The following is a 20,353-nucleotide window of genomic DNA, read 5'->3' as shown; positions in this document are numbered from 1 at the left end:
TTGGAGTGTGACTGTTTGAGGTTGTGGACAGGTGTCTTTAATACTGATAACAAGTTCAAACAGGTGCCATTAATACAGGTAATGAGTGGAGGACAGAGGAGCCTCTTAAAGAAGAAGATACAGGTCTGTGAGAGCCAAAAATCTTGTTTGTTTGTAGGTGACCAAATACTTATTTTCCACCATAATATGCAAGTAAAATCTTTCCAAATCAGACAATGTGATTGTCTGGATTTGTTTCCACATTTTGTCTCTCATAGTTGAAGTATACCTATGATGGAAATTACAGGCCTCTCTCATCTTCTTAAGTGGGAGAACTTGCACAATTGGAGGCTGACTAAAAACTTTTTTGCCCCACTGTATATATATATATATATATATATATATATGTGTGTGTGCATTAGAGCCAATTGCAGTCAGTTATGCAATTTTCATATTTAATAAAGTGTTAACTGTGTATTTACTGTAAATATTTTACATTCCGTGCAAAAAGTCAAAGTCTAGAGTGGTTAGTGCGCAAGCGGGTGCACAAACAATTGCTCCACTCATAATCTAGCCCATAGTGTATCACATATTGCAACGTGGGGAAGAGAGCTCACATAAGACCTGTTAATATAAACATATCTACTCTATGAGATGATATAAAATCATCCTCCAGCACTGCGAGATCCCTAGTGAGATAGTAAAAAGTAGATTTATATACTTCTCCAAGAGGCATTTTCTGTATGTAAAGGAGAAAAAGCCCAGAGCAATATATCACTGCATGATATGAGAGTTCTGCTGCATTTACACTTTGTGCTTTGTAATTTATATTACTTTACACTTCCGATTAAGTTTTTACATTTTACAAATTCTGATTATGCTTTGACAGTTTCTGTGTAAACTTTAACAAATTAGACTCATACTTTGCATATTTACGTGTATCTTTCACACGTTGCATTGCACTTTGTATGTCTTCTATTAACTAAAAAAATAAGACAGTTTCAGTTTCCCTGAGAGCTTCATTAATTTCTAAGGTCCAGATAATTAAAGATCATCTAGTTTGAAGAGTGCAGACTTCACAGGGCTGAACTCACTGAATTCTATATTATTATTACCATTTATTTGTATAGTGCTGCAAAATTCCACACTGCTGGGTACAGAGACAGGTACACAATGACAAATATTTGTTATAAGATAAGATAAATACAGAAATGTAACAAAATTAACAAAGCTAGCCCTGCTTCGAAGAGCTAACAGTCTACAGGTTGACGTTGAGAGACATATGGTTTGGGATAGCTTGTCACATGGATTATAGTTGTAGCAGTGAGTCAAGGCAGTTCAAGATGTATTTTGGGTAGGTTGAAAAAACAGAGGAGAGATGGTAAGCTACTCTGAATATTTGAGTTTTCAAAGAGCGTCTAAAGCTATACAAGATTAAAGGCAGTCTAATGGGGAGGAAATTTCCAAAGGACAGGTGCAGTAAATGAGAAGTCTTGTAGGCAAGACAGGGACTTAAAGATAATATTGGTGGAGAGACGTGAGTCAGAGGTTCACTGAAGAGGATGACTCGGGAGTAAATATAGTTGGGATTAAGGCTGATGAGTGTTTTGTAGGTTAGGGTTAATACTTTGAATTGTATTCTAGAGTGTATGGGAAGCCAGTGTAGAGCTTGTCAGTGCGGAGCAGCTGATGTAAATTGGCAACTTAGGCGGATGAATCTAGCTGTATTATTTATGAATTAGTATTTTTGTAGTTCTTTGAGTAAGGAAAGGTTGAACTCAGGAAATGTTGCATATTTGTGCACAGCAGAATTTGGTAAGAGCCTAAATATGTGGAGTGAATGTGAGTTCAGTGTCAAGTGTGACCCACAGACAGTGGACCTGGGATGAGGAGTTTAGAATAGAGTCTCCAACTGTAAGAGAAATGTCAGGTGTTGGGATGTCTCAGAGAGGGGAGAATAAGAAGCAGCTAAGTTTTTGTCAGATTGAGTTGGAAGCAGTGTGAGGACATCCAAGAGGAAATTGCAGAAAGACTTTTGGTAAAGAGGGAGAGATGTCAAGAGTGGAATGATAGATTTGGGTGTCATCAGCTTATAAGTGGTACTTGAAGCCAAAGGAGGATATGTTTTTCAAGGGAGGTTGTATAGATAGAAAAAAAGCAAGGTATCAAATACAGAGCCTTGTGATACTCCTACTGAGAGAGGCAAAGGATCAGAGGATATGCTGTTAAAAGAAACTGTAAACAAGCAGCTTGAAAGATAGGAAGCAAACCAGGAGATGGCTGTGTCTCAGATGTCAAAATAATGTAGGATTTGTAAAAGTAGAGGATGGTCAACTGTATCAAAAGCAGCACATAGATACAGAAGAATTAGTAAGGAGTAGTGTACTTTTGATTAAGCTGAAGGCAGATCATTTGTTACTTTAGTAAGAGCAGTTTCTGTTGAGTGTTTAGGGCGGGTGGTATATTGTAGGGGATCAAGTAAGTCAGTTGAAAGAAACTGAGTTAGGCAATTATAGATTAGTCATTACAGTAATTTGAAGGCAAAGGTAAGTAAGAAATACTGGATAATAGTTAGAAGGGGTGGAGGGGAGGGGTCAAGCAAAGGCTATTTTAGGATTGGTGCGATTAACGCATGCTTGAATGTATCTGTAAATGTTCCTGTGGTGAAAGACTTGTTAAAGAAATTAGTAGTGCTGGGGTTAAAGAAGCAGAGAGAGAGGGAAGAGGTTGTGAAGGAATAGGATTAAGTGGACAAATTGTGAGATGAACAGAGGATAGGAGTATAAAGAAAAATTTCTCTGTTACAAGAGAAAAGTAACAGAGAGATTTGAAAATAGGAGGTGTAGCTTCAAGGGCTAGGTTGAGTTGTTTGGCCAGGCTGAGGGCAGAGTTGTATGACTTAAGGATGAATTTATAATGCAGGAAATCAGCAAGGGTGTGTGATTTTCTCCACATGCTTTCAGCTGTCTGTGAACATTGCTGAAGATAGTGGCTCTGTTTGGTGTGCCACGGTTTACCTTGAGTGCATGATGCAGAAACTCTCTCAGAAACTGTGAGTGGATCTTCGGGGATAGTGTTAGGGTTTTTAAAAAAATAAATTGGCTGGGTTTTTTTTTTTAGATTAGGGTTTTAGGATTTAGGTAAAAGAGCTAAATGCCCTTTTCAGGGCAATGTTAAAGAGCTTATTGCCCTTGGGTGGTGGGTTTTACTGTTGGGGTATCTTTGTATTTTTTTCAAGGTAAAATAGTTGATTTCTTTAGGACAATGCCCTACACAAGGCCATTTTAAGGGCTATTGGTAGTTTATTGCAGGCTAGTTTTTTTTATAGGGATTTTAGATTAGGTGTAATTGTTTTTATTTTTGATAATTTCGTTTGTTATTTTTCAGAAATTAGTGTTTGTTATTTTTCGTAATTTAGTTTTTTTTGTAATTTTAGACTTAATTATTTTTAGTAGTATTAGTTTTTTCTTAATGTGTAATTTACTTTTTTAATTGGTAGTTATTTTAATTTTAGTATAATAGTTTAGTATAATAGTTATGTTAGGTTAATTGTTAGTTTAAACTTCGATTTTTTAATTTTACAGGTAAGTTTTTATTTATTTTAAGAAAGGGATATTGTCATTTCAATATAAAGTTAGGGGGTTGTTAGGTTTAGGGGTTAATAGTTTAATTTAGTTTTTTACGATGTGGGTGCTGGTGGTTTAGGCGTTAATAGGTTTATTTAGTGGCGCGGTGATATGGGATGGGAGGCCAGAGGTTTAGGGGTTAATACATTTATTATAGTGGCAGCGTTGTCGGGGAGCGTCGGAATAGAGGTTAATAACTTTATTATAATATTGGTGATGTAGGGAGCGGCAGATTAGGGATTACTAACTTTATTTCGGTGTCGGCGGCGGCAGATTAGGGGTGTTTAGACTAGGGGTTTATGTTAGGGTGTTAGGTTTTAATGTAACTTTCTTTTCCCCATAGACATCAATGGGGTTGCGTTACGGAGCTTTTCATTCCGCGCGTCAGGTGTTACTTTTTTTTCTAACACTCTCTCCCTATTGATGTCTATGTTGAAAGCGGGCACGAGCACGTCAAAGCAGCCCTTGGCTTTTGTGCGGTATGGAGCTTAACGCCACCATATCGCATGCACAAGGAGGCTTTTCAGAAACTCGCTATGGAGGGTGAAATAACGCAACTTTTTTTGCGTTCATTTTGCACCCTCTATAGCGCAAAACTCGTAATCTAGGTGATAGAAAATAATGTACTTTTTATTATTAAATATATATGTATATATATATATATATATATATAAATATATCTGATACTGGTCATTTAAATACATATCTCTACAGGAATATATATATAGGTATAGTCATATATATGTACATATGTATTTACATTAAAAGTACATTGTTCTGTATGTGAAGAACATTGGAATGTGACATTTTCATAACTCCTATTGGTTTAGTGCACGAGTATAGGTGTTAGGTTTTTATTTCAGTTTGCTCTCTCCATTGACTTTTATGGGGATAATACCTTAACGTGGTCAAAATATTTTGTTAGTGTGCTTTCCGTTTCCCTATGGCACAAACATTTTACTTTCAACTCATAATTTGAGTGCAACGCAACAATTGCAAAAAGCTTCCATCTAGCAAAGTTAATGTGTGAGCGGGAGTGCAAAATAGTGTTCCACTCCTAATCTAGCCCTTTCTGTGTAAATGCGTTTAACCTCTTCACTACCGGTACTTTCAGAGAAAAACTTGCCCAAAATACTAGAGAATTTTTAGCATTTTTGCATTTAAACAGAAATAGAACTTTGGTTATTTTATTTACCTTTCAAAACTATATATATATATTTTAAGTTGAAATCCCAAGGTATTGATCTAGGCCCATTTTGGTATAAATTGTAAATTTTTTCACAAACTTTGGGTTTCTCAGTGAAATTATTTACATACTGCTTATGCATTAATGGCACAAATGGTTGTAAAAGCTTCTCTGGCATTCCCTTTGTTCAGAAATAGCAGACATATATGGCTTTGCCATTGCTTTTTGTTAATTAGAAGCCGCTAATTGAAGGCTTTTTTTAAATATTTTTTTTTTATTTTTTTTTATTTTTTCTGCAGAGCATGATATCCCCTTACCCTCCAACCTCCCTGATCCCTCACACACTGTTCTTTAACCCTCCTCCCTTTTACTATATCTGATATTTTAGGTACTGGCAGCTGTCTACCAGTACCTATAAAACTTTTTTATTTTATTATTTTTTAATTGTATTTTTTTTTAAACAATTCTATAGTGTAGTGCCCCCCTTCCACAGTCAATATTTAGTGTCCCCCAAAACCCTAAACCCCATTTTTCTGTAGTGTAGCTGCCCCATCCCTCCCTATCCCATTTTTTCTGTAGCGTAGGGCCCTCCCATCCCACTCCACTGCTGGGCAGTCCACCCACCTCTCGCTGGCACCAGCAACAATCATTGCAGAGAGTGACACACACAGTATCACCATCTGTAACGATCAGGGGCGTGATCCGATAAAGATTGTAGTTTGCGGCGCAAGCGAGGGAACCCCTGCCGCCCGTAGTTTCAGCTCGCAACTCGAGCTATCCTATATACGGCGCTGTCAGAGGCTAAAGTGCCGTAAGTCTGACAAACCAGCGATGTCCAGAAATCTGCGTAAGCACAAATTTCTGGAGTCGCCAGTGACTTATGGCACTTTAGAAACTGCCGGCGCCTACAAAACCTGACTAAAGTTATTAAATCTCCTGTACTGTCTAACACGCCTCCCAAACATAGCCCGACATGTCTAACCCTCTATCCGCTATCCCCCTTCACTATCCTAACAATAAAACATGTATTAACCCCTAAACCGCCGCTTCCGGACCCCGCCGCCACCTAATAAAGTTATTAACCCCTAAACCGCCGCTCCCGGACCCCGCCACCAGCTAAAGCAAAAGAGCTGTTTTCTTTGGGGCATGCCCCGCAAACGGCCCTTTTAAGGGCTGGTAAGGTAAAAGACCTGTGAACTTTTTTAATTTAGAATAGGGTAGGAAATTTTTTTTATTTTGGGGGGCTTTATTATTTTATTAGGGGGCTTAGAATAGGTGTAATTAGCTTAAAAATCTTGTAATATTTTTTTTATTTTTTGTAAATTTTTTTTTTTTTTATTTTGTAATTTAGTTTATTTTATTTTATTGTATTTTATTTTAGATATTTGTAGTTTATTTAATTTATTGATAGTGTAGGTGTATTTGTAACTTAGGTTAGGATTTATTTTACAGGTAATTTGGTAATTATTTTAACTAGGTAGCTATTATATAGTTATTAACTATTTAATAGCTATTGTACCTAGTTAAAATAAATACCAAGTTACCTGTAAAATAAATATAAACCCTAAAATAGCTACAATGTAAATATTAATTACATTGTAGCTATCTTAGGGTTTATTTTATAGGTAAATATTTAGATTTAAATAGGAATATTTTAATTGATAATATTAATATTTATTAGATCTATTTTAATAAGAATTTAGTTAGGGATGTTAGAGTTAGATAGGGTTATTATACTTAATATATATATAATATAATAACGATATTAACTATATTAACCCTAATATAATTAGGGTTAATATAGTTAATATATATAATATAATAACTATATTAACTATATTAACCCTAATATAATTAGGGTTAATATAGTTAATATAGCTGGCGGCGGTGTAGGGGGATTAAATTAGGAGTTAATATTTATAAAATAGATGGCGGCGGTGTAAGGGGCTCACTTTAGGGGGTAGGTAAGGTAGATGGCGGCGGTGTAAGGGGCTCACATTAGGGGGTAGGTAAAATAGATGGCGGCGGTGTAAGGGGCTCACATTAGGGGGTAGGTAATATAGATGGCGGCGGTGTAAGGGGCTCACATTAGGGGGTAGGTAAGGTAGATTGCGGCGGTGTAAGGGGCTCACATTAGGGGGTATGTAATGTAGCTGGCGACGGTGTAGGGGGATCACATTAGGGGTTATACTTTTAATGTAGGTGGCGGCGGGGTCCAGGAGCGGTGGTTTAGGGGGTAAATACTTTATTAGGGATTGCGGCGGGGGATCGCGGTTGACAGGTAGATAGACATTGCGCATGCGTTAGGTGTTAGGTTTTATTTAGCAGGTAGTTTAGGGAGTTACGGGGCTCCAATAGACAGCGTAAGGCTTACTACGGCTGCATTTTGTGGCGAGGTGAAAATGGAGTAAGATTTCTCCATTTTCGCCACGTAAGTCCTTACGCTGTATATTGGATACCAAACTGCCCTGGTTTGGTATACCTGCCTATGGCCCAAAAAACTACGGGCGAAGGCAGAAATATACGAGCGTAACTTCTAGGTTACGTCGTATATAGGATACCAAACCAGCGCAAATTTCAGCGCCGCCGGCTTTGCAGGCGACGCTGCATATCGGATCGGGCCCCAGGCATCTGCCATCATATGGAACTGGATCACTGATGCCTGGAGCTTCAGGAACACCAGTTCTTGGCTTTAACTTAACAGCCAAGAATGCTGGAGCTTCCTGAAGCTTAGCAAAGTACCGCAATATGTATATATATGTCAGATTGAGTGAAGGAGTTAGATATAGTCCAATGGGAAGACAAGAACAAATTAAAATATGCAGCTTGCTTTCCGTGTTCATTTAAATGCATATATGTGTATGCAGGGCCACCACTAGAAATATATCTGAGTTAGGTATAAAGGTGGGTTTTTTATTCTGGATTCTGTATTTTTTTATTTTCTGTAATTTAGATTTTTTTTAATTTTATTGTAACTTTTTTTCCCATCTAACTTAGGGGGTTTAGTTTGGGGGGGGTTATGTGTTAGGTAGAGTAGGGTAACTTAGTTTGCTTTGGTGGTTGTAGCAGTTTTGGGTTAACAGTGTAGGATACTTGCAGTGGGTATGTGGCATAATAGGGGATAATAGGATGGTACTTGCAGTGGGTATGTTGTGGTATAGGGGTTAATAGGAAAGGTACTTACGGTGGATATGTGGCGGCAAAGGGGTTAATAGGATAGTACTACTTGCAATTGGTATGTGGCAGTATAGAGGTTAATAGGATACATACTTGTGGTGGGTATGTGGTGGTATAGGGTTTAATAGGATATTACTTGCAGTGAGTATGTGCAGTTTAGATATTTATTAGTGTAGTGCTAGTTTGCGATCATGAGGTACTTTGGTTAGGAGTATTAGGATTAGTGGTTAGGCATGGCAGCTCTATTTCAAGGGTTACTTTACTATATTTTGCCAATATAGGCTGCAATGCAGAATGTTATCTATAGCCAGCATCACCAACCTATTGCATGTATAGTAAATGCTTTTCGGCGATGCCACTATATTGGAAGCATGGAATATTTCACCGCCTCATAGCCCTTTTGATCATCGGGGCCATATATACTGTATATATATATATATATATATATATATATATATATATATATATATATATATATATATATACAGTGGGGCAAAAAAGTATTTAGTCAGCCACCAACTGTGCAAGAATTGTGCAAGTTCTCCCACTTAAGAAGATGAGAGAGGCCTGTAATTTTCATCATAGGTATACCTCAACTATGAGAGACAAAATGTGGAAACAAATCCAGAAAATCACATTGTCTGATTTGGAAAGAATTTATTTGCAATTATGGTGGAAAATAAGTATTTGGTCAATATCAAAAGTTCATCTCAATACTTTGTTATATATCCTTTGTTGGCAATGACAGAGGTCAAACGTTTTCTGTAAGTCTTCACAAGGTCGTCACACACTGTTGCTGGTATGTTGTCCCATTCCTGCATGCAGATCTCCTCTAGAGCAGGGATGTTTTGGGGCTGTTGCTGGGCAACACGGACTTTCAACTCCCTCCAAAGGTTTTCTATGGGGTTGAGATCTGGACACTGACTAGGCCACTCCAGGACCTTGAAATCCTTTTTACGAAGCCGCTCCTTCATTGCCCGGGCGGTGTGTTTGGGATCATTGTCATGCTGAAAGACCCAGCCACGTTTCATCTTCAATGCCCTTGCCGATGGATGGAGGTTTGCACTCAAAATCACATGATACATGGCCCCATTCATTCTTTCATGTACATGGATCAGTCGTCCTGTTCCCTTTGCAGAGAAACAGCCCCAAAGCATGATGTTTCCACCCCCATGCTTCACAGTAGGTATGGTGTTATTTGGTTGCAACTCAGCATTCTCTCTCCTCCAAACATGACGAGTTGTGTTTCTACCAAACAGTTCTACTTTGGTTTCATCTGACCATATGACATTCTCCCAATCCACTTCTGAATCATCCAAATGCTCTCTAGCATACTTCAGACGGGCCCGGACATGTACTGGCTTAAGCAGGGGGACACGTCTGGCACTGCAGGATCTGAGTCCCTGGCGGCGTAGTGTGTTACTGATGGTAGCCTTTGTTACGTTGGTCCCAGCTCTCTGCAGGTCATTCACTAGGTCCCCCATGTGGTTCTGGGATGTTTGCTCACCGTTCTTGTGATCATTTTGACCCCACGGGGTGAGATCTTGCGTGGAGCCCCAGAACGAGGGAGATAATCAGTGGTCTTGTATGTCTTCCATTTTCTAATTATTGCTCCCACAGTTGATTTATTCACACCAAGCTGCTTGCCTATTGTAGATTCAGTCTTCCCAGCATGGTGCAGGTCTACAATTGTGTTTCTGGTGTCCTTCGACAGCTCTTTGGTCTTCACCATAGTGGAGTTTGGAGTGTGACTGTTTGAGGTTGTGGAAATGTGTCTTTTACACTGATAACAAGTTCAAACAGGTGCTATTAATACAGGTAATGAGTGAAGGACAGAGGAACCCCTTAAAGAAGAAGATACATGTCTGTGAGGGCCAGAAATCTTGCTTGTTTGTAGGTGACCAAATACTTATTTTCCACCATAATATGCAAATAAATTATTTCCAAATCAGACAATGTGATTGTCTGGATTTGTTTCCACATTTTGTCTCTCATAGTTGAGGCATACCTATGATGAAAATTACAGGCCTCTCTCATCTTCTTAAGTGGGAGAAGTTGCACAATTGGTGGCTGACTAAATACTTTTTTGCCCCACTGTATATATATATATATATATATATATATATATATATATACAGTATATTATGTCACATACCCACTGCAAGTATCCTACACTGTTAACCCTAAACTGCCACAACCACCAAAACAAACTAACCCTACTCTACCTAACACATAACCCCCCTAAACTAAACCCCCTAAGTTAGATGGGAAAAAAAGTTACAATAAAATTAAAAAAAATCTAAATTACAGAAAATAAAAAAATACAGTATCCAGAATAAAAAACCCACCATTATACCTAACTCAGATATATATATATAAGTGCATTATAGCCCATTGCAGTCAGTTATGCAATTTTCATATTTAATAAAGTGTTAACTGTGTATTTACTGTAAATGTTTCACATTCCATGCAAAAAGTCAAAGTTTAGAATGGTTAGTGCGCAAGCGGGTGCACAAACAACCGCTCCACTCATAGTCTAACCCATAGTGTGTCACATATTGCAACGTGGAGAAGAGAGCTCACATAAGGCCTGTTAATATAAACATACCTACTCTATGAGATGATATAAAATCATCCTCCAGCACTGCGAGATCCCTAGTGATATAGTAAAAAGTAGATTTCTTTACTTCTCCAAGGGGCATTTTCTGTATGTAAAAGAGAAAAAGCCCAGTGCAATATAGCACTGCATGACATGAGAGTTCAGCTGCATTTACACTTTGTGCTTTGTAATTTATATTACTTTACACTTCCGATTAAGTGTTTACATTTTACAAATTCTAATTATACTTTGACAGTTTCTGTGTAAACTTTAACAAATTAGACTCATACTTTGCATATTTATGTGTATCTTTCACACATTGCATTGCACTTTGTATGTCTTCTATTAAAAAGGAAACTAAAAAAATAACAGACAGTTTCAGTTTCCCTGAGAGCTTCATTCATTTCTAAGGTCCAGATAATTAAAGATTATCTAGTTTGAAGAGTGCAGACTTCACAGGGCTGAACTCACTGAATTCTATATTATTATTACCGTTTATTTGTATAATGCTGCAAAATTCCACACTGCTGGGTACAGAGACAGGTACACAATGACAAATATTTGTTATAAGATAAGATAAATACAGAAATGTAACAAAATTAACAAAGCTAGCCCTTCTTCGAAGAGCTAACAGTCTACAGGTTGACGTTGAGAGACATATGGTTTGGGAAAGCATGTCACATGGATTATAGTTGTAGCAGTGAGTCAAGGCAGTTCAAGATGTATTTTGGGTAGGTTGAAAAAACAGAGGAGAGATGGTAAGCTTCTCTGAATATCTGAGTTTTCAAAGAGCTTCTAAAGCTATACAAGGTTAAAGGCAGTCTGATGGGGAGGAAATTTCCAAAGGACAGGTGCAGTAAATGAGAAGTCTTGTAGGCAAGACATGGACTTAAAGATAATATTGGTGGAGAGACGTAAGTCAGAAGTTCACTGAAGAGGATGACTCGGGGAGTAAATATAGTTGGGATTAAGGCTGATGAGTGTTTTGTAGGTTAGGGTTAACTAATACTGAATTGTATTCTAGAGTGTATGGGAAGCCAGTGTAGAGATTGTCAGTGCGGAGCAGCTGATGTAAATTGGCAACTTAGGCAGATGAATCTAGCTGTATTATTTATGAATTAGTATTTTTGTAGTTCTTTGAGTAAGGAAAGGTTGAACTCAGGAAATGTTTCATATTTGTGTACAGCAGGATTTGGTAAGAGTCTAAATATGTGGAGTGAATGTGAGTTCAGTGTCAAGTGTGACTCACAGACAGTGGACCTGGGATGAGGAGTTTAGAATAGAGTCTCCAACTGTAAGAGAAATGTCAGGTGTTGGGATATCTCAGAGAGGGGAGAATAAGAAGCAGCTAAGTTTTTGTCAGATTGAGTTGGAAGTAGTGTGAGGACATCCACAAGGAAATTCCAGAAAGACTTTTGGTAAAGAGGGAGAGATGTCAAGAGTGGAATGATAGATTTGGGTGTCATCAGCTTATAAGTGGTACTTGAAGCCAAAGGAGGATATGCTTTTCAAGGGAGGATGTATAGATAGAAAAAAAGCAAGGGATCAAATACAGAGCCTTGTGATACTCCTACTGAGAGAGGCAAAGGATCAGAGGATATGCTGTTAAAAGAAACTGTAAACAAGCAGTTTGAAAGATAGGAAGCAAACCAGGAGATGGCTGTGTCTCAGATGTCAAAATAATGTAGGATTTGTAAAAGTAGAGGATGGTCAACTGTATCAAAAGCCGCACATAGATACAGAAGAATTAGTAAGGAGTAGTGTACTTTTGATTAAGCTGAAGGCAGATCATTTGTTACTTTAGTAAGAGCAGTTTCTGTTGAGTGTTTAGGGCGGGTGGCATATTGTAGGGGATCAAGTAAGTCAGTTGAAAGAAACTGAGTTAGGCAATTATAGATTAGTCATTACAGTAATTTGAAGGCAAAGGTAAGTAAGAATACTGGATAATAGTTGGAAGAGGTGGAGGGGAGGGGTCAAGCAAAGGCTATTTTAGGATTGGTGCAATTGATGCATGCTTGAATGTATCTGTAAATGTTCCTGTGGTGAAAGACTTGTTAAAGAAATTAGTTAGTGCTTGGGTTAAAGAAGCAGAGAGAGAGGGAAGAAGTTGTGAAGGAATTGGATTAAGGGGACAAATTGTGAGATGAACAGAGGTTAGGAGTATAAAGAATTATTTATTTAAGATTTGAAAATAGGAGGTGTAGCTTCAAGGGCTAGGCTGAGTTGTTTGGCCAGGCTGAGGGCAGAGTTGTATGACTTAAGGATGAATTTATAATGCAGGAAATCAGCAAGGGTGTGTGATGTTCTCCACATGCATTCAGCTGTCTGTGAACATTGCTGAAGATAGTGGCTCTGTTTGGTGTGCCACGGTTTTCCTTGAGTGCATGATGCACAGTGAACAGTGGAGGGTGCAGCTTTGTCAATTGTTGATTATAGTGCTGAATTATACTGTAAGGCTGGGCAAGAGAGGGATGAAATGTTGGAGAAGAGGGGTTTTAGTTGAGTAGAAAAGTCTATGAGATGCAAGTCATTTAAAGGGATAGTCAAGTCCAAAAACACTTTCATGTTTCAAATAGGGCATGTCATTTTAAACAACTTTCCTATGTAGTTTTATCCCCAATTTTTCTTTGTTCTTTTGGTCTTCATAGTTGAAAGCTAGACCTAGGAAGGCTCATATGATAATTTCTAAGCCCTTGAAGGCCGCCTCTAATCACATGCTTTTGTATTTGCTTTACACAGCAGGGGAGAGCTAGTTCAGGTTAACCCTATAGATAACATTGTGATGTTCTCCACATGCATTCAGCTGTCTGTGAACATTGCTGAAGATAGTGGCTCTGTTTGGTGTGCCATGGTTTTCCTTGAGTGCATGATGCACAGTGAACAGTGGAGGGTGCAGCTTTGTCAATTGTTGATTATTGTGCTGAATTATACTGTAAGGCTGGGCAAGAGAGGGATGAAATGTTGGAGAAGAGGGGTTTTAGTTGAGTAGAAAAGTCTATGAGATGCAAGTCATTTAAAGGGATAGTCAAGTCCAAAAACACTTTCATGTTTCAAATAGGGCATGTCATTTTAAACAACTTTCCAATGTAGTTTTATCCCCAATTTTTCTTTGTTCTTTTGGTCTTCATAGTTGAAAGCTAGACCTAGGAAGGCTCATATGATAATTTCTAAGCCCTTGAAGGCCGCCTCTAATCACATGCTTTTGTATTTGCTTTACACAGCAGGGGAGAGCTAGTTCAGGTTAACCCTATAGATAACATTGTGAGCACGCCCGTGGATTGTGGCAGACACTGCACGAATTGGCTAAAATGAAAGTCAATAGATAATAAATAAAATGTCATGTGATCAGGGGTCTGTCAGAAGATGCTTAGATACAAGTTAATCACAGAGGTAAAAAGGGTGTTATTATAACTGTGTTGGTTATGCAAAACTGGGGAATGGGTAATAAAGGGATTATCTATCTTTTAAAACAACAAAAATTCTGGTGTTGACTGTCCCTTTAAGTTCCTGTAAGGTAGCAGTTGTTTGGGGGCTTGTGAGGATGCTGTAGTTAGAGTAAGAGAGAAAGTTAGTAGATGATGGTCATAAATAGGAAAGGTGAAGTCTCATTCTTGGTGACTTCAACATCCCTCTTGACAATTTCACTGCCTCCTCTGCAAAACAACTTCTGCAACTAACTTCCTCTTTCAGTCTGTCACAATGAACTGACTCTCCCACTCACAAAAATGGTAACTCCCTTGATCTGATCTTTAGCTATCGATTTCAAACTTCACAAACTCCCCTTTTCCTCTTTCTAACCATCTTCTCCTCACTTGCAACATCTCATCCCTCCCTACAACTATCCCTCCTTCTACCCCTCACACAAAGCTTCACAGAAGAATTATGTCATTAGATCAGCATCAGCACGCTAGTTCTCTTGAAGCTCTCCTCTCATCGATCTCCTCATTTTCCTGCCCTGACCAATCTATCTGCCACTATAATTCCACTATTACATCGGTCCTTGACAATCTGGCCCCTCCTACCATAGCGTGTAAATCACACACTCATCCTCAGTCCTGGTATATTCTTTTGACACAATACCTATGCAGATGTTCCCGTACTGCTGAGCGGCACTGGAGAAAATCTCAGAAATCAGCTAACTTTCTTCACTACAAGTTCATCTTGAACTCCTACTACTCTGCCCTTTATCTTTATAAGCAACATTACTTTTTTACTCTTATTGCCACTCTTTCTTCAAACCCAAAATGTCTGTTCTCCACTTTCAACTCTCTTCTCTGCCCACCCCCACCTCCTAATATAACTTCTCTGTCAGCTCAAGATTTTGCCAGTCACTTCAATAACAAAATCGATTCCATCAGAAACTAAATCAGCTCTCAACATATTTCCAGTCTCTCACCCCCTCAAAATTCAGGATGCTCTTGGCCGAAAACCTGAAATTTAAACAAATGATTTTAAACACCTAAATAAAGTCTACTGCAAATATGTTTTCTTAGGCAATTATTTGAAAATATTTTTGTTTTAGTTTTATTTGCATAATTAGATTATTTATTGAATGAACCTGAATTGAAAAACTGCAAGCAAATAAAATAAAATAACCACACTTTTATTGAAAGTAACACAAAAAAAACTAACTACGATAATATACTACAGAATAATTTTACCAAGACAAAAACAGGAAAAACAATAAAAAAAATAATAAAAAAAATAACGATAATGCCATTTTCGCTCAAAATGTTTCTGCGAACGAAATTTCGATGCATTTTTTTTTTTACCAATTATCCAAATAAAGTATAGTCCTGGAAAACTATTATTGTATGCAAAACAGTAAGTCAAGTAATGAACTCAAACAGCAGCTCTAGGCTAGCATCAAATTTGAAAAATGCTACACAATAATTTTACTGAAAATGACAGGCAAAAAATTACAAAATCAAAAATGCCATTTTCGGCCGAAATGTTTCTGTGGCTGAAGTTTCCATGCATCCCTAACCGAAACTCACATAGTCATATATTTAGCTCTTTTGCCTCTGTTACTGAAAAATAAGTTTTTGGACTTATACTGTGCTTTCACCTGTCCCCTCGACCCCATCCCTTCACAGCTACTCCCCTCCCTCTCTTCTACCCTTACCCCTATACTCACACACATTTTCAACTTCTCCCTCAGCACTGGTATATTTCCCTCAGCACTAAAACATGCACTGGTCACACCTATCCTCAAAAAACCTTCTCTCATTCCAACCTCCCCATCCAACTACCGAACTATTTCCCTGCTCCCTCTTGCCTCAAAACGTCTTCCAAAAAGGTAGCACATGCATGCCTATCCCATTTCATTACATTACACTCCCTCCTTGACCCACTGCAATCTGGATTTCACCCCCAACACTCCACAGAGACAGCAAAAGTTAAGGTTACCAATGACCTACTTACAGCAAAATCCAAAGGCCACTTCTCTCTGCTTATCCTCCTTGATCTGTATGCAGCATTTGATACTGCTGACCACCCTCTTTTGCTACAAACCCCCAATCCTTCGGCATTTGTGACACAGCCCTCTTGTGGTTCTCTTCCTACCTGTCTAACCGTACCTTTAGTGTAGCCTTTTCTCGGGCTTCCTGTGCCCAATTCTCATAATGCTCGTGGGATATTATACTATCAGACCAAACGTGGCAGTAGTCTTCTTATCCTGGCATCAAGGTGACAAGTTAGGGAATATCCCAGAGCAGAGAAAGTTAGCAAAATAAGGTAAGCGGTACTCACAATAGGCAGGGTAGTCTTTGGCGGCAACAGGTAGGGAATCCAGCAGTATGACAGTTCAAGGGTAAACCAATTGAAGGACCGGAAACAGGCAGGAATCGGCAACAAAGGGAATCCAATAATTACAGTTCAGGAATAAGCCAATAGAATGGTCAGGCAGGCAGAGTTCGGTAAAAGTATAGCAAACCAATGGTTCACGGGTTAAACAGACAGAGTGACCAGACAGGCAGAGTTCAACAACTGTATGGCAATCCAGTGTTTTAGGTTTAAGCAAGTAGAGTAGTCAGACAGTCAGAGTTCAATAACAGTATGGCAATCCAGTGCTTTAGGGGTTAAGCAAGCAGAGTAGTCAGACAGGCAGAGTTCAATAACATTATGGCAATCTAGTATACAGTAACAATCACACCCAGGAGCACACTAAGTAACACCTATACTTGGGCAGTGATAGGTAGAAAGTGAGCAACTTACATAGGCACATGATTAAGCCAATAGAATGGTCAGGCAGGCAGAGTTCTGTAAAAGTATAGCAATCCAATGGTTCACGGGTTAAACATACAGAGTGACCAGACAGGCAGAGTTCAACAACTGTATGGCAATCCAGTGTTTTAGGTTTAAGCAAGCAGAGTAGTCAGACATGTAGTATTCAATAACAGAATGACAATCCAGTACTTTAGGGGTTAAGCAAGTAGAGTAGTTAGACAGGCAGAGTTCAATAACATTATGGCAATCTAGTATACAGTAACAATCACACCCAGGAGCACACTAAGTAACACCTATACTTGGGCAGTGATAGGTAGAAAGTGAGCAACTTACATAGGCACATGATTCGTGCCACAGGAGATCCTGACCTGCTTCTGAAAGAAATGAGGGATGACATCACCACTGCACGCATACAGGAGTCGACTCTACCCTAGGCAACGAGCATACCAGCAGGCACATCGTCCATAGCAACAGCTAGAGCGGCGCAGATTGACATAGTCCCCCTCTCAAGGGTTCCCTCCGGGAACCAGAGTTGGCCTCAAAGGATGAGCAGCATGGACTCTGGAGACCAAAGATGGAGCATGCACATCACAGGCAGGAACCCAGGAACGATCCGCCACAGAGTAACCCTTCCAATGTACCAGATAATGCAGTTGTCTGCACCTGTATCTGGAGTCCAGGATCTTAGCAACCTCATATTCAGGGTCACCATGGACCAAGAGCAGAGGAGGAGGATGGGTTTATCTATTCTTGATGTAAGGCTTGAGTAGTGAGATGTCAAAGACTGGGTCTATGCGCAGGGTTTTGGGCAAAGCCACATTGTAGGCAGCAGGAGACAGTCTTTCAGGACTTTGTAAGGAACGATAAACCTAGGCCCTAATTTGTGACTGGGTTGATGTAGACGAATATGTCGAGTAGAGACCCAAACACGTTCACCTCCTGAGATGGCACATACAGAAGCTCTATAATGATCAGCAAACCTATTGAATCTAATAACAGCTGAACGTAACTGAGAGCGAATACGTTGCCAATGAGTGGTGAGATTAGTAACATGTTGGTCTGCAGCAGGAACCCCTGTGGACTGAGCTGAAAGAGGGAAGACATGAGGTTGATAACCTGCTGCAGCTTGAAATGGAGAACATCGTAGTGAAGAGTGCCAATGAGTGTTCCTTGCCAGCTCAGCTAGTGGTAACAACTCAGACCAGTTGGTATGGAGAGATTTAACAAAGGTTCTAAGATAGGCCTTGAGATCCTGATTTACTCGCTCAGTTAGCCCATTAGTCTAAGGATGGTAGCCAGAAGACAAGGAAACAGTGGTTCCAATCAACTTGCAAAAGGCTCTCCAAAAGGTAGAAATGAATTGTGGACCTCTGTTGGAAAACAATATTCACAGGAATGCCATGAAGTCGTGGCACATGCAAGAGAAGAAGAGACGATAATTCTTGGGCAGAAGGCAGTTTGTTTAGGGGTACAAAATGAGCCAATCTGGAAAATCGATCTGATGGTCAGAAGGCGGGAGGTCCACAATGAAGTCCATTGTTATGTGTGTCCATAGTTGTTTGGGAATGGACAATGGTTGGAGAAAGCCAGTAGGCAAGGATCAGGGAGTTTTGTTGGAAGCACAAGTCGTTCAGGCTTTCACATAATCCTGAGCGTCAGACTTTATAGTAGGCCACTATACATGTCGGGAAAGAAGCTTAAAAGTCCTTCAAACATGGATGTCCTGAAAGTTTACTATCATGAGCCCAGGAAAGCACAGGAATGCATAGGTTCAGAGGTACAAAAAGGATATCGGGAGCCACAGTGGCTTCAGGAGGATTTCTAGACTGGGCACGTTGCAGTATTTGAAGAAGGGCGGTGTTCAGTTGAGCAACCACACCGGAGGGGGTATGATGTGTTCAATAGGAGCTTAAGCGGAATCACTAGAGTGAGGAAACTGATGGGAAAGGGTGTAAGCCTTCTTGTTTTTGGTCCCAGGAAGATAAGAGAACACAAAGTTAAAATGGGTGAAGAACAAGGCCCACCTGGCCTGTCAAGGATTGAGTCAATGAGCAGTCTCTAGGTAAGTAAGACTCTTGTGGTCAGTGAGAATCTGAATGTGATTGGCGGTGCCCTCTAGCCAATGATGCCATTCAGTCAAGGCCATCTTAATGGCTAAGTTTTCACGATAACCCACATCATAATTCCTCTCTGCAGGAGTAAAGTGTTTAGAGAAATAGGCTACAGGGTGCAACTTGGAGGTTAAAGGATCCCTTTCGGTTAGAACTGCTCCAGCCCCTATCTCACATGCATCAACCTCCAAAGTGAACTGTAGGTCAGGATCAGGATGGCAGAGCACAGAAGCAGAAAAAAGGCTTTTTTCAGACGAAAGACATTTATAGCTTCAGGAGGCCAATGTTTACAGTCTTGGTTCCGTTTTGTCAATTCAGTGAGTGGAGGGACTATTTGGGAAAAGTTCTTTATAAACTTGCAGTAATAATTGGAGAACCCCAAGAATCTCTGTAGTTTAATGAAGTGGGTTGAGGCCATTCCATAACTGTGGTGAGCTTAGCAGGATCCATGGCAAAACCCTCCTTCGAGATGACATAACCAAGAAACTGGATCTGAACTTGATCAAACTCACATTTTCTAGTTTGGCTGCCAGAGAATTGTCTCTAAGACATAGAAGTATCTGTTTCATGTGTTTATGATGCTCCTCCAGGGTGGAGGAGAAAATAAGGATATCATCCAGGTAGACGATGACAGTGTGATTGAGGGTGTCACGGAAGACATCGTTGACAAATGCCTGGAAGACTGAAGGGGCATTACACAGCCCAAAGGTCATTACGAGGTATTTGTAATGCCCTGATCTTGTGTTAAAGGCAGTCTTCCATTCGTGCCCTGGGAAGATACGAATCAGATAGTATGCCCCACGTAGGTCCAGCTTGTGAAGTAGCAAGCATTCTGAAGTGAATCATACTGTTCAGTGATCAAAGGAATGGGATAGCAATTCTAGATAGTGATGTTGTTTAAGGCCCTGTAGTCAATACAGGGTCTGAGCCCACCATCCTTCTTACTGATGAAAAATAAGCCAGCACCAGCAGGAGAGGAAGAAGGGCAAATGAAACCTTTAGCTAGGTTCTCTTGTATGTACTCCTCCATGGACTTGGTTTCAGCTTTGTAGAGCAGATAAGTCCTCCCTTTAGGAAGTGAGGCTCCGGGAAAGAGGTCAATTTTGCAGTCGTAAGGAGGGTGGGGTGGCAGCACATTGGCTGCTTTCTTTTCAAAAACATCTGTGAAATCCACATATACTGAGGGAATGCTTGAGGGGGTCTGTAGACTGGTTATGGGGATGCGAAGCAGAGGAGTAACCTTTGCAAGGCAGGAGTTTAAACAGGAGGTACCCCAGGAGGCCAAATGTCCCTCAGCCCAGTTGAACTGTGGATTGTGTATACAAAGCAAAGGAAGACCAAGGATGACAGGCTGTGCTGGGGAGTGAATGACCTCAAACTGCATCTTTTCGGTATGAAGGACTCCCACAGTCAGGGTCAGGGGCACTGACCCAAAATGAATATTAAC

This window comes from Bombina bombina, chromosome 3, assembly GCF_027579735.1.
Source record: "Bombina bombina isolate aBomBom1 chromosome 3, aBomBom1.pri, whole genome shotgun sequence".
Classification (NCBI taxonomy): domain Eukaryota; kingdom Metazoa; phylum Chordata; class Amphibia; order Anura; family Bombinatoridae; genus Bombina; species Bombina bombina.
This window is presented reverse-complemented; position numbering follows the sequence as displayed.